General features: G+C 32.8%; 1 long non-coding RNA gene and 1 pseudogene across 2 annotated transcripts; both read left to right on the top strand.

Annotated features, from left to right (window-relative positions):
- The first annotated feature begins 8,351 nt into the window (after positions 1-8,351).
- LOC146921191 (uncharacterized) lies at positions 8,352-9,076 on the top strand. Its single transcript, XR_015010760.1, has 2 exons — positions 8,352-8,457; positions 8,546-9,076. It is a non-coding gene; the product is annotated as an uncharacterized LOC146921191 (long non-coding RNA).
- Positions 9,077-12,716: 3,640 nt separating this feature from the next.
- Positions 12,717-14,442, top strand: LOC146921190 (uncharacterized; annotated as a pseudogene). The gene is made up of 4 exons (XR_015012040.1): positions 12,717-12,802; positions 12,884-12,988; positions 13,734-14,051; positions 14,157-14,442. The product of XR_015012040.1 is annotated as an uncharacterized LOC146921190 (transcript).
- The last annotated feature ends 1,644 nt before the right edge of the window (positions 14,443-16,086 follow it).

Raw genomic sequence — 16,086 nt, 5'->3', positions numbered from 1 at the left:
TGAATAATCCATGTCATATACGCCAAATATGAGAATAAATACTTTTAGAATTTATTTTTTTTTTCAAATTCTATTTTTTTTTTTTTTTGACAAGTTCAAATTCTATTCTTATTATTTAGGACTTTAGACCATCTAGAGTGGTGGTGTCGATGGTGTTTCACCTATTTAGATTTATTCTGTTAATCAAAGTCAATAAATGGTAGTAAGTTGGTTCTTTACATCTATTTTGTTAATCAAAATCAATATTTATGACATACGACGCATATGTGAACACTCGATCATTGCATCATGTGTTATAAATATTGACTTTGACTAACAAAATGATTAAATTGTTATTATTTAATAAACATAAAAGTCAATATTAATTAAATTAAATGATCAATATGTACTTTTTTGTTTTAATAAAAGACCAATATGAATCTTGCAATAGAGATAAAAGACTAAGAAGGTGTTTAAGCATTTTCTTAACATTGATTGAGAGGCTAAAATAAATAAGAAAATGCGCACATATTGTTTCAAAATTAAGATTTGGTGGGTTTTGCACGTTTAGAATTAATATTTGCGTCACAAAAAATAGAAAAATTAGTCATTAAATCAAATTCTATACAAAAACATAAATTAAACATAACAGTTTCTACAAGACAATTCAACAAAAATAAATAAATATATCAACATAATTAAACATAGGCATGATTATGGATCAGCCAAACTAAAATCTTCATCTGGTATATCCTTGCAAGTTAAGATTTCTTCGTAGATCTTGGGACGAATCAAACTTTATTGAATAACTTGAAAAGATCTGACCAAAGAAGTGTCTAACTTGATCGGTCCCTTTGAACTATACTCAGCAAATATAGAGAACATGATTCATGCGTCGTCATCGTTCGGGAGCTTCATCTGGGTGAATCAGATGCTTCCATTCAAATATGTCAACGGACAACAATACTCGACATTGTAAACCCTTCTTGTGTCTTTGTCGCTGAGACGGCCATTAATTTGGTTAGGTTGATCCTTCAAGCCAAATAATGTGACATCAATGTTGACTCTAAACCCATTAATTTGATTTGGGTTGTGTTTCCACTTTACCTTTCTATTCAAGGTTATTATATTTGGTTTTACCTTTTTATTTGTGAGCTTTAATCTTAACGTGAAGGAGATATTGTTAATTTGTTTGATCAGCAGGGGGTTTCAATTACATCAGTGTTATTGCTACCTTTCACAATATCAACTACACTAGACATTAGATATAAAGGTAACAATTTATTTTCAATTCATTTAATTGATTTTTTGTTTTTAAATTTTCAAACAGAGAAGTTGGTAGATGTCATTGTGAAGAGGAATAATAATGATAGTCTAAGTGCGTAAATTGAAGCAGCAAAGAAGTGTCTAACATTGATTAAGGGTGCTAAGATATCAAACATGAATTTTCCTTCAAAAAAAAACATGAAATTTGAAGCAAGGATGCTTTGATCTCATACATGAAAGGATTCATACTATGATTGTAAAGATTTTCAGAGCTGATAAAAATGAAATAAAGAGTTCTGTCCCAAATTGAAAAGACACTTAATCTGTATTTGTTTTATAAGTGTGTTTATTTCTTCTTTCTTTTTTTGTTACATAAGTGTGTTTATTTCTAAAACAATAATACTTACTTTTTCACAAGCATCTTTGTTGAGTAGGAAAACCAAAATATGAATCAAAAGTATGTCTTTCATTTTTTTTTTTTAGTCAACAAATATTATTAAGCAAAGCTAGTACAAGAAGCACTTAGCCCGCAAAAGGAGAAAAAAGAGTACAAAGGATGGGCAATAAGGTTGCACGTTAGAGGGGGGTGAATAGCGCTTTTGAAAAAAAAAAATCGGAGTTTTAAAAAAATGTGAATTGAATTAAGATGACTATTGGAAACACGCATGAACAATCACAACAATAAGCAAAAAGATAAAACTATTTGCTAATAAGATTCAATATAGAATTGAGAGACTCACAATACAAATCTTATTACAATCAAAAATTAATGTTTCTTCAAAAATTTGCAAAACTTAGACAATTTCAAAACCAAACCTATATGAAAATATACCAAGCTATCAATCAAAAACACAATGCATATGGAATTGAAGAATTGAATATAAATTGAAACCAATTGATCTAAGCTAAGTACTAAAACCTAATTCAACGAATTAGGTTAATTTTTAACAAAAACAACTTAGATCAATATTATTTCTTCCCTAACAATTATTCAATTAACACATGCAACAATTAAAAGTAAAAAGGATAAGGAATAGAGATAACACCGATATTTTTATAGTAGTTCGCTCTTTCTCGTCCTCGCTAGAGCTACGTCTACTCTTATTGGTGAAAAACGTCTCCATCAAGGTCATCCGCTAATAGTAACAATGTTGAATATAAATGTGATTACAAGAGTTCCTTGAAACTAACTAGTTCTTCAACCCCTATGTAAACACTCCCCCAAACTTCAAATAACCTTTGAATTTGGTGCTCCTTGAATCTTCGAATCCTTGATTACTCGTGCACCCCTTCAAACTCGTCACTCAAGTCTTCGATGATACGTCCGGTAAACGAATCATTTTCGATTGCAAGAACAGTTAAAAAGACCCCCAAGACCTTTGGAGGTGGAATGAGATTATTCGCTTCACTTTGGATCCTTGATTAAGCTCAATCAATTTCCTTGAAAGAACCAACTTACAATCCCTATAAGCACCCAAGCAAATCAATGTGACTCAAAGTACAAAGTGATTCTAAGAAAAAGTGTTTAATCTTGAAAAAAATTATGAACTATGAGTTTTTGAGACCTAGAGAGAATAGATGCAAATGATTCGATAGTTTGGGTGTTATGAGGAGGTGTGTGTATATATAGAAAAGGGTGGCAAGTGCAAAATTTCAACCAATAGCAACATGGTGAATCGATTTTGTAAATGTGTGATCGGTTCAGATAGCTAAATGACAAGCAGGATGACTATGAAGATTGATATGCATCAGACACCTTTTGAATCGATTCAAATGTTCCCAGATGAAGATTGATACAATTCAAAATCTTATGAATCGATTCAACCAAAGTCAAAAGGTTTTCATGATAAGATTTAACAAAATTGGAATCGATTCATGTGATACTATTCAGGAAAAATGTGAATCGATTCACTATGATACTATTCAGGAAAATTGTGAATTGATTCACTGTAATGCTATTCATGAAAATTCGACTAGATTCAAAAGGAGTGACACAAGGAAAATGGACATAAAGAATGCTTGATATGAATTAATGAATCATGAATCGAATCAAGTAATTCACGGGAGGTTTTCCTATACATGACAACACACAAGACATCAAGGAATCACATGACACAATGAAACATGGTTTGCTAGGTGCTTTAACAAGTTTCTAAGTTAAAGCTAATCAACATAAAAACATCTTCAAATAAACCTAGCTATTTAGACATCATCAAAACACAAACCTATAACTAAAGCAATATCATCTTCATTCAACACCGCCAATGATTAAAGAGGTCAGTCGGGGTCGCAAAAACCATCTCCAACCGATACTGCAAATTTAGCCAAATACACTAAGACACCCTACAATGAATAAACAAATGACTAGTCGATTCATTCTCCACATTACAAAAAAACACAATATTCCAATATTGCCATTTGAGGGAAGAATATTCTTATAAGCAAGATTCATTCGGGTTGGAATACGGTTTAACAATAACTTCCAAGAAAGAGTCACAACTTTCGATGGAGCCACACTCTTCAACACTTGAGTCAACACCTTCCTCTCCTGCTCCCCCCACTCCATCCCACTACCCGCCCTCTCCTCTATCTTCTTATACACTGACTTGACCGTGAAAAGCCCATTCTCCTACAACTCCCAACCCCACTTATCATCCTCATGGCCTCTCACATAACGTTCAATATCCCGGGCTAAATTATGAATAAGGTTTTCCTCCCACATGAACAACCTTCTTCTCCACACAAAGTTCCACTGAAAACCTCAATCCCCTTCCACCCCCATAGCCGCAATAATTGCCTCCTTTTGATTGGAAATAGCATAAAGCCTTGGATACTTATCGCAAAAACTCACATACCCTCTCCACTTAGTCCTCCAAAATGAAGTATTCTCATCATCATACACCTTTCTTGCCACTTCCGCGTTGAACCAATTTGTACCATGACCTTTTTCTATAGTAACAATATATTTCCACCATCTAGAAGCGTAATGGGGCCAATTATCATTACCTCCGGACATGACCTCGCCTATTCTTATATTTCTCTTGCAACACCTCCTTCCAAAGCCCCCCTGTAAAAGCCTCCATCCCCATTTTGCAAGGAGACTTAAATTCACTATTTTGAAATCCCTAATGCCAAGCCCATCTCTTGCTTTCGGTCGACACACTTTACTCCACTTCACCTAACTAATCTTCCTCCCTCCTTCTCCCCCACCCCAAAGAAACTCTCTTTGGATGCGCACCAACTTCCTCCACACCTTAACCGGCATTTTCATAAACGAAAGATAGAAAATGGGAATTGCATCCAACACGAAATTAAGAAGGACAAAAAAAGCTTCTATTATTTCATAACAAAAAAATGTATTAATTATCTCAAATTGGACTTGTGATTTTGATATATTTTACGTTTATTGCAGTGTTTGATTTTCAGAACAACACATAGATATGTAATGCAAATGATATTGTTAAAAGCTTCTATTAATGGCTTCGGAAAGTGAACAAGTGTTGAGGTACCAAGTGTTTATAAGATAATTTTTGAAAGATTGCCTCACTCAAACAACTATTTTAGAGAACATTTGATTGGTTCAAAATTCTGTTTAATTAAAGTATTACAATTTTGTTTAAATTCACACGTTCACATTTTTCTCTTTCATTTGACATATTTAATATATTTGCTAAAAAAAAATATATAGACATTCACTCACTTGGTGCATAAATTTTTTGAAATACTTCGTAAAAACTGACATGCTGAAGAAAGGATGTATCATCATCATCGTTACTAAAAAAAAATCATTGTTTGTTTAAGTGTACAGTAACTTTTTATTGTTTGTTTTTAACAAGGAAAAATGAAATATGTTGTTGTTACAAATAAAATCATTTATCATCAAATGAAATCAATCAATTAGTATCAATTATTATTTTTCATTATAGTATAATTTATAATTAAAAAAACCATGTAAACCCAATAATATGACAACACAGAATATATTGATCACAAATCATATTCCCTCTTTTTAAGAACGAGTGTCATTTTAGCAAAAGAAAAATATTTCAAAATGAACGTCACTTTCATTTTTCAATTCAATATTAAATTTTCTTTTCAGTTGTACCTTTCAATAATATTATATACAATACTCCTAAAGCTTAACTTTTCCTTTAGTGGAAAGCAAACCAATAGTTAATTTCGATAATTTGGTAAAATAACAATCATTTTTCTTCTAATCATTGCATTTCTTAATATGTGTGTAAAAATATTAATCGACATTTATTTTAAAACGAAAGGGAGTAATATTCTAGCCAAAAATAATAGTAGTTATCAACTTATCATGCTTTCTCTCATTCATGTTACTAACATTAATTTTTTTTTATTACTTTGAAAATAGCAAACATAGTTGCCTAGACCACAACTACATGTTCCATGAAACAAGTAAAAGCACACATTGAACCCCATAAAATTAAAAGCAATCACATTCACATGTTGCAGAAGCTAGTTAACTAGTACACACCTACAAGCTACACGTTCAACTTGAGTGATAAATAGAGACGGATCTGAGATTGAATTATTAGTGGGACTAATTTTTTTTTGAAGGAAGTAACACTAAAAATTTTGTCGAAATAAATTACCGAAAAAATAACATATGTATTAATCGCAATCACTTTGTTCCTTGTGTGGTGATGTTGTTCATATTTTAGTGAAATTTAATGTTTTTAATTATAATTTAAATAATATCTTAAAAATGATAAAATAATTTAAGTCAATGTTAAATTCAGAGTAAAAAATGTACGTAAGTTGCAAAATCTTGATATATATTTATATTTTTTTTAGAAGCTAAACTAGCCCACCTAAATTGGCACTAGAGAGAATCGAACCTGAGACATTGAGGAAGAGCACAGTCCCATATCCCAAGCCAATCCAAGTGGGTTTATATTTATGGTTAATGTTAACTTGTGCCCTCAAGGCACATGTTAAGATACTCATTATAGAAATACATATATCAAAAGACGTGCATTCAACTTCTTAAAAGTTGTTATATTGTGTTTTCCAATGCAAAATTGCTCTATTTAGGTTGCTTAACATGTGTATTAAGGGCACAAGTTAACACTGTTTTATCTTGGTTTTCGGGTGTCAAACATTGATTACGTTTGAACCTTTTTAACCTTTGATATCTCATTTTTTCTTGGGAAGGGAAAAAATAAGCGAAACCCTTGAGAATCGAGGTCCGAGAGTTGTTTTCGCTACGGGAAGGTGTTAGGCACCCATAACGACTATAGTATCCTATAGGATCGTCTTTACTTTCTACGCGCGCGCTTTATTTTTAAATGCTTTTTGAAAAATGATATTTACACTTAAGAGTTTACTAAGTCAAGAATTGGAGGGAGAAGAAGGTGTTTGAATTTTTGTTTTATTGGACTTGGAGAGGTTTTGACCTCTTGCCTACATACCCTTTTAAGGGATCAAACTCCATGTAGTTCTCTTCCAAAAAATGTTTTTGTTTTTGTTGATTGATTTTAAGTTTGAAAATGGAATTTTGAAGAATAAGAGAGAGAGGCCTCAAGGGCATAAGATTGTGAAAAATGTGAGGTGGAATTAGTCATTTTGCAAAGAAAAAGTCTAAGTATGATTAAAATTCATTAAGATTTTTGTTTAAGAAAATAAAGGGAAAATCAATGGGATTTTGATCCCAAAGTTTATTTAGAAAAAATATTTGAGTGATATTGTCCATATTTTTTGGAAAAGAGAATTTTCTAAGTATTGTGATTCCTAAGCATACATCTAAAGCATACATTCCCTAAGCATACATCTAAAGTATCCATGTCATGTGTGTGCATGTGTCGGTGCTTGTGTCGGTGCTTGTGTCGGTGTACATCATTAGAGTCCATTGTCCTTTACATATGCCCTAGTTTACATGCTATGGTCTTGCAAGAAATTAAAAACATAAAGAAAATTACAAAATTCCTAGGTCTTTACATCCTAACCTTTGCATGAATTTAAATGGCAAGAAATTAAAGTGCAAGAAATAAGAGATGAAAATATGATGTGAAATGCTATGGAAATGAGACATGAAACAAGAAAGGTTAGTAACATGAGTGAAATAGAAATAACATACTAAAGGCATAGTAAAGTAAATGTAACTCGAAAATGAAGTAACAAGCAACATTAGCTAAAAGTGATAAAAGAAACTTGACTTTTAATACCATTCTAAGGTAAGGTTAAAGGCCTAAATCTTCATGATATTAGAGAAGTTTTGAGTGACTTAGTTCAAGAAGAAAAAAAACATGAGAATTAAGGCCATTAACTATATCAAAGAATATAAAGGTTGCAAGTTTTTCCTTTTTTATGCGCTTCAATTCACAAGTATGCTTCACATTATTTAACAAACACAAGATTCACATAGACTAATTCAAAAACAGCAAGTATACATCATATCTAAGAGTCAAATTCACTCCAAAAATTTCAGACTCAAAGCCACATTTATGCACTAGAATCCAAGTTCACAATCACGTCACAAATTCACAAAAGAAACTTAACAAAATGTACACAAACTTACGAAGCACAAACACATACGCCTTGAAGCAAGTTTCAACATGTAGTTGCACTCCAAAAACAAATATCAAATGCCACAAATTGATCACAACATCTTCACAAAACCTTAGAAATTCTTATCAATACACTACAAGAAATTTTCCATATAGCAACGGTCACTTTTAGCAACTGCAGAAAAAAGAGTTGATATAGATAAAATTTAGCAACTAATGTTTCAATACCCCGTTGCTATAGGTTAAGAATTAAGAATGAAAAAGCGCCAAACATTTTCACCAAATATTTCATTGGCTCCAAAACAGCCCGCTCAATTTTTCCCCATCTTTTTTTTCCCTCTTTCCCACGTTTTCTTTCTTTCACATAACAAAACTAAAAGAAAAAACAAAAAATAACAAACCTAACACCCTCTCCTCTTCTTTCTCTCTCTCGTATTCTCCATTCCTTCCTTCACCAAATCACTCTAACTTTTAATCTTATGTTGCATGCCTCAATTTCTTTTCAATTCCTTCAATTTAAGTCAAGAGAAATACATGGGTGCTTCCATTTTCCCTTCCCTCTCTCTCTCTCTCTCTCTCTCTCTCTCGTTGAAGCTTTTTTTTTCTTCCCAAATTATGTTTTGGTCCATCACACATGTGAATGCTCGGCCTAATTTGTTTGGAAATGCAAAGAGGCATGGTAAGCCAAATTTCCCTCTTTTCTCTCCTTGTACTAGCTGAACCTTTGAAGCTTTTTCCCTAACTTATCCTTTCTCTCTTTCTGTTAGACATGTGTCGCTGCTTGTGCAAATTATGAACTTTTGTAAGTTGTTTTAGTGTTAGAAGCAAGAGGTAGAAATTTGAACATAAGCTGAACCTTGAGTATAGGAGTGTGAGCTTCATGTGTAGTGATAAGCTGTTTTGACATGGAAGCTGTGTAAAAGAATCGAAGGTTTGATTTAAGTTGTTACTTGTGTGTTCTGGTGTGGTTTTGGCATGTTTGTTTTGTTAGGAGAAAGAGTTGCAACATAGGAGTGAAGTTTATCTAGAGATTGAAGCATAAGCTGTTTGCATAAGCTGCCATAAGTGATTATTGGAAGTAACATGTTAGAATTGTTGTATGAGTAGTTTGGAAACTGTGTATACATGTTTTATTTGCTGCTATAGAATTTGAGCTGAAATTGAATAAACTAGAAGCCAAAAGCCTAAAGCTGTTTTGGGGTAAGATTAGAAGTTGTTGTGATTGCTGTTCGGACAGATTCTGTTTTTGGGTCATATCGTTTACTGTGCTGATAAGAATCCCCTTCAATTATGGGATTTATGGACTCTACAATAAATTCCCTTCAGTTCAGATATAAGTTTCGTATGTTTTGGATCCGAAACGAATCCAAAAAATGCATTTGAAGTTGGGTTATTGCTGCAGAAATTTGCTTACGGGTTTTTACGTAGATTTTGCGGATTAAGCTAAACTACGAGTTTTAGTTGATGGAGTGGTTCCAGAACTGAACCTATGAACTTGGTAGACTTGGGGAGAGTTTGGATCGAAGGTTGGACCAAAATTGGAACTTGAAGAAGCTTCGATATCGTGTAACTCTTGGACAAGAGGATTTTGGCTACTGAGGTGAGTTCCTTTTAGCTTAGAACCCTCCTTGGGTAGAATTATGTGAGATAACTTGTTTTATAGGTTTATGTATTGCTTGCTAGCTGCCCATTTTTGTCTTAGTATTGTTATGATGATAAGCTGGACTGTTTGATTGTCTATTTTTCTTTGTCTGATAAACAATTATACTAGCATGGCTTAAAATGAGTTTCTAAACTTGAGCAGCCAGTTGCACAAGCTTCAGCAACCGGTTGCACCATTTGCAAACCTTATAACTGGTTACACTTTATTGTGCAACCGGATGCTATGTTAAAAAAGAAAATGTGATAAAATTGCCCGACTATGTATAATTGATTATTGTGAACCATTCGGTACTGGCGTAGAGTCTTTTATAGAGTCTTTTATAGAGTCTTCCACTCTTTCTTCTTTTTGAATATCCATAGAGTCTTTTATTTTTGCCATCCGATTTGTTATTCTAATTTGCACTTAAATTTGCAACAACATTACAGTCTTATTTATATAATTTCTATTCTCACTTATATGTAGCAAAAGTTTGTTATTAAAAAAAAAACAAACTTTAATTTTTCAGATACGACGGTTTCATTATTATAGGTAACAAATTACGTTAATCTTTTAACAATAATATAACAAATATAACATTTATTAAAAAAATATAATAACAAATATAATAAAAATTCTTTATTAAAAAAATAATTTTTTTATCTTTTCAATAACAAAAACAATAGAACATTCTTGCTCCCAATTATATACTGTGATAGATTATTATTATTATTATTATTATTATTATTATTATTAATATTTTTATTATTATATAAATATAAATAACAAACACCACTTTGTTAAAAAAATAACGCCTCTCAAAAAAATATAAATAACAACACACCACTTTCTCCCTCACATCTTTCATTATTGTTATAACAAACAGATACATAACAAAACTCAAGTTTTTCCTCATTCACCCATCAATCAGCAATCGCTCATACCAAAAATCCATTCATCGTTCATCAATCTAACTCCCAAACAGGTCCCCTAATCGGTTCCTAATCTAATTTCCAAATTCATTTGCCCTAAATCTTCACTTCATCAATCTAATTCCCAAAACCTTCACTCATCAGTTCAGGTTCCTAATTCCCAAAACCTTCACTAATCTTACTTTGCTGCCGCAAACAGGTTCCTAAATCCTTCACTTCGCTCGGCCCTTTGCTCACTTAGCTCATCTCACTTGGCTGCTGCAAACAGGTTCAAGACTCTTTTTCTCTCCTTCTCTTGTTTTTATGTATGCACAATTTGAATGCCTATCTGTTAAGGTTTTGATTTTTCTTTCTTGGATTTTGTCAATTTGTTTGTGATTTGGGTTGTTTTTATAGATTTATATATTTTAGTTAGTGATGATTTTTTGGCTGTCTTTTACAGTTGAATCCCCTTCTTTGTGTTCTTTGCTTCATATTGTTGTTTGTAGAGCATACAAAAGTTCTATAGTAGTGTTACTTAATTTTAGATGGAGTTCAGTTTGCAATTGTGCATTGTTGATAAAAGTAGAAACATGAACTTAAGTGCCCTGTTCAGTAGCTTGTGGTGTATTGCTCTAATTAGGCTTTAGAAAAACCAAACATGGCCTAAATTTGTTGTTAGGTAACAATTGATTAACCATTGTGAGTAGTAACACAACACAAATTCAGCCTTAAAAAACATCACAAGCACTAGGAGGTGTAATACATCAATTGAACTATTTACCTTTAGAATCCATTGACAGGAAAGAAGAAAACAAAACTTTTATATTGGGAAAGAGAGCTGCTACTTGGAGCTCAGCTCTCTTCCACACACCAGCTTATAGACTGTCATCTCTCCGTCATGACAGCACCAAAAACTTTCACCTATGTGTATGTTTGGTGCTGTTTTTTCCGTTTGGCTTTGTGGAGCGCCTATGTGTATGCACCGGGCAGTATTGTAGTCCTGTTTTCTTGCCATTTCTATTGTGCGTATGCAATCAGCTTGTTATATAATATGTTTTTTTTTAAAAAAAAAAAGTGATGTTTGACTAACATTACAATAATTTTTACCTTACCAGAGAATTTTTAGTGAATGTTTTGATTCTATATTATGTTTGGTGAAAGTTTTGATTCTATATTTAATCATTCCCTTTGTATTTTATGGTCATCATACTATTGCTCAAAATGTTTAGTGAATGTTTTGCTTTTTGTATGCAATTGGACTTGACTTATTACTTTTTATGGTCGTCATACTAGTGCAAGTTTGTGTTCATCACTCACTTAATTTAAAGTATTGCAGCAATGGCAAAGAAGATAAAACTGAATATTGGGAGTCGTAGGTTAAAAGACTCAAGCCAAGGAACTAGTGCAACTCATACAACCTCAACTCATGCACAAGGAAGTAATGTTGAAGAAACTCATCCAACCTCCACTCATGCCCAAGGAAGTAATGCAGAAGAAACTCATACAACCTCAACTCATGCCCAAGGAAGCAATGTTGAAGAAACTAGATCCAACCCAAGTCATGTGGAAGTTGTCACACACTGAAGATTCCTACTATATTCCTTCAGATATAGAAGCAAAAGAAGAACTAGAAATTAATAAAGGTTTCAATTATATATAGTTTCTGTTTTTGTAATTTATTTTATATATAGTTTATGTTTGAATTATATAACATCTTCTGTTTTGCTTGTAGATGTTCAACCCAAGAAAAAAAAGAGGCCCAACAAGAATGTATGATGCATGGGAAATGGATCCTAAAAGTTACATAGTTGTTAAGATGGACAAGTGCGGTCGATTCATTGGTGACGAAGGGTCGACTCTTACTCGTTTCATAGGGAGTTTGGTTCGAAGGAAACAATATGCTCCAATTAATCTCACATCTTGGAAAGATATGCCTGCTAAGAATAAGAATGACATGGTTTTGCAAAAATAGAGGTATTATATTAACAATATATTTAAATAATTATGTACCCAATTTTTTTTTTATCACTGATGTTGTATTTACTTAACACATTTATATATGTGTAGAAATTCTTTGGGTTTGATCCTCCTATGAATGAGACTACAAGAGAATATCTGATACATGAGATGAATATGAAGTGGAAACAATGGAAGTGTTCTATTAAAGGAAAGACATTTGACGCAAGTAAAACGGAAGAAGAAGTTGCAAATGCTGTACTAGATTCTCGAGTTGACCGAAGTCAATATCGTGAATTGGTTCATCATTGATTTTGTGAAGAGGCACAAGTAAGTCAAATTTAAAAGAGATATTATCATACTATAAAAATCTTCGAACTTGGTTCCTTCTTTCGACTAACATTATGTTGTATCAATTGTACAAAGAAAGTAAAAAGAATAGTCAGAATTGTAAAAGATATGAAGATATTCATTGCATGGGTACAAAAAGTCTCCCAAAATTGATCAATGAGAAGGTTAGTTAATATTTGAACTTGTAATTGAATAAATTGTATTTATAAAACAAATTACTTATAATTTCATTTGTTTGGTATTAGAAAGAAAAAGCCAAAGGAATGTCGCCCACACGCAAAGAGATTTACATTGATACACGTACTCGTAAAGATGGTTCAATTGTTAATGAACATGCTGCAAGATTTATAGTAAGACTTTCTTTCGTTCATACCTTTTTTGATTCTATAACTTATACTGAAACGATATGTTAAATCAATGAAATTGGATCCCCGGATGTTGTATAAAATTGAATGTTTTATAAAATTGCATTATGACCGTAAGAATTGAAACTGGTTCAATTGTTCTGTTTTAATTGTTCCGAATTATGTTCTGATTGTGACATAAAATTGGACTTGCTTATTCAATTTTAATTGTTCTGTAACAATTGTTCTGGTTCAATTGCTCTGATTGAATTCTGTTCTGAAGTTTGTTTTGCAAGTATGGTTCAGTTAGTTCCCTTTGAATGATTTTTATGATGCCATTCAGGTGGGGAATTTTGTTATTTATATTGGCCTCATTTCGGATTGTCTTGTCATGATGCTGTGTGTTTTTATTGTTGGTAAAATTGAACTAATTGTTACAAATAACTGATATATTCGAATGAGCGGTCCCCTATTCGAATGACCATCCACAACCATTACTTTGATCCTGCTTATTCTGTTTTAGTTGTTCTGGTTCAGTTGTTCTAATTTAATTATGTTCTGAATTTTGTTTTAAATTAATGAACTCTGTTTTGAATTATGTTCTGAATTATGTTCAATTGTTCTGTTTTAATGAACATTTCTGTTATGATTATGACATAAAAGTGACCCTTTTCAATTGTTTTGATTGTCATATTAATGAATTTTATTTTAAAATGTATTCTTATAATCTATATATCTTATAATTTTTCAGGAAGAACTAAACAGATATAATAATGAGGCAGAAACTTCTCAATCGGTTGGGACACAAAGTCATATGCCTTGGAAGAATGACATTTATTCCCGAGTAAAAGGAGCTGAAAAGAGGGGACATGTGCGTTGTATAGGCAATATTCCCAAACCTAAGAAATCAAAAGCTTCTTTGTCTGAAAATCAAGAATTGAGGGATGAACTTAAGAAAATGCGAGAAAGTCAAGAGAGGACAAATGTGTTTATGGCAAATATGATGTCAGTGATACAAAATCGATAATCTCAAGAAGATTTGAATGATATTTTACAAGCTGCAAAACAGGTATATTATATAATTGATATTTTACTTTTCGAGTTCAGATTTCGAATATTATGATAACATGAATTAAGTAGAGTTTGTAACATATTTTATTTTTATTTTTAATAGGCCACATATGGTGCTAGTACTCCAAACCAGATAAATTCTTCAAGTCGATGCAGTGATGAAGACGGAAGAGAGGAAGATTAGAAATTGTTTTTATCTTGGATATGTTTAGGCTCATCTAGTGTTTTTTTGATGTAGTATCTATTTTTGTGTTGATTATTATATAAAATTGACATTATTTTGTTATTTTGATATGTTTGTAAGACTTACTACTTTGATCATATAATTAATTTTTTTTTTTATGTTACCTTAAATTTTGTGTAGTGCAATAAAAAAGTATTGCCGAATATATTATTTTTTTGGTCAGGAATTATTGTGAAAATTTTATTATTATTAAAAAATATTTATATTAGGGTGAATTTTATTTAAAAAAAAAAACAGAGAGAACCTATAGCAACAGACAGTTTGGTCCTATACCAACGGATATGGAGGTTGACTAAAGCTATTTAATAGGTGTAAAATGCCGTTGCTATAGCTCCGAAATCTATAGCATCAAGCTAATTTTCCGTTGGTATAAGCTATTGGGACGCCATTCTTGCCGTTGGTATAAGCATAGTATCCTAGACGGTAGCAGGTGGGCGTTGGTATAGGTTTTATGACCTATAGCAACGGTTTTTGAGACCTTTACCAACGGTTTCTGCCGTTGCTAAATGGCAAGTTTCTTGTAGTGATATTTGAACAAAAATTATCACATGGAATTAATAAAAGACCAAAATATTTTTTCATGTGTTGTGATCAAGATTTAGCATGCAAGATACACCAAAATTCATCAAAAGACACAAGAAAATTATAGGAATTTTTGTGAAATTTTGAAGAGGTTTTGAACATAAGCAGAGGTGTAGAAAACAGCTTGCAGCATACGAATAGCCAGAAAATTCACAGAAACGAAATCCACGACATATAAGGGTCCAAGCCCAAACCTATGAGAAAAACTGGGTTATTAGGAGACACAGGGATCGTTAGATCGATCCAGTTGGATCGGATCCAAGATCCAATGGTCAAGACATGCGAGGGCGCACAGGACTATGGTAAGACAACATGCATGGGATTAGAAAAGGAGAAAAGATCTCTTTAACAAACTCCAAAACGTAAAATCACGTAGAACCTCCTTTCCTCCTCTCTCTCTACTGGTTCACTCCCTTTCATCTCTCTCTAAGCTTCGCCGGCGCCGGTTGTCTTCTCCGGTGAGCCAGGAGATTCCCGGCGCCGAAATCTTGAAGGCACACTTGACTCTCATCGAAAACACACCAATACTCCTGGACTTCTCTCTCTTTTTCAGATTCAAAATTAACTTTCAAAAGATTCGATCTCAAAACGCTTGAATCTAACAAACACAAGCACATAGACATTGACAGAGAAATGAATTCGAAGGATTTTCTTACTCTGGTTGCAATTTCGTCCTGGACTTGCTTACGATTCCAATTCCTTGCTCCGAGCTTCGTCGAACTTCGCGTGTTTGCAGGAGTTTGCGATTTCTCTTCCTTCCTTCCGTCCGTTCCGTTGGCGTCGGATTTATGCTTATCGTTCTTCTCTTTCTTGCTGTTTCCAATTCGCCACAGAATTGATGTTACCGTCAAGTACTTTTCATCTTCGAACCTTCGTGATTTCGATTCGAATCCATTCTGGTATTGTTGTTATTGCTGTGTTTCAGTTTACGGCTTGGAACGAATTACTGTTTGAGGACGAATTGCTGTGTTTCAGTTTTGTATCGAATTTGGTTGAGAATTGAAGGTTTGTGTTGTTGAATTTGGTAGTGAAATGGATCGGCAATGGTGGATTATGGTGGAGGTTTGTGATGATGGAGTTTATAGGTGGTTATGGAGGTTTGTGGTGAATTTTGGTGGTGGATGTTGTTGATGATGATGGTGGAGGAAGAAGATTGTGGTGGTTGGAGAGAGGTTGAAGATGAGGTTGTGGTGGAAGAAGTTAGTTA

The sequence above is a fragment of the Medicago sativa genome, chromosome 5 (genome assembly GCF_051527215.1).
Source record: "Medicago sativa cultivar Bolivia chromosome 5, Bolivia_mono, whole genome shotgun sequence".
NCBI classification, from domain to species: domain Eukaryota; kingdom Viridiplantae; phylum Streptophyta; class Magnoliopsida; order Fabales; family Fabaceae; genus Medicago; species Medicago sativa.
Note: the sequence above shows the minus strand (reverse complement) of the source record. Positions and strands in the feature narration are given on the sequence as shown.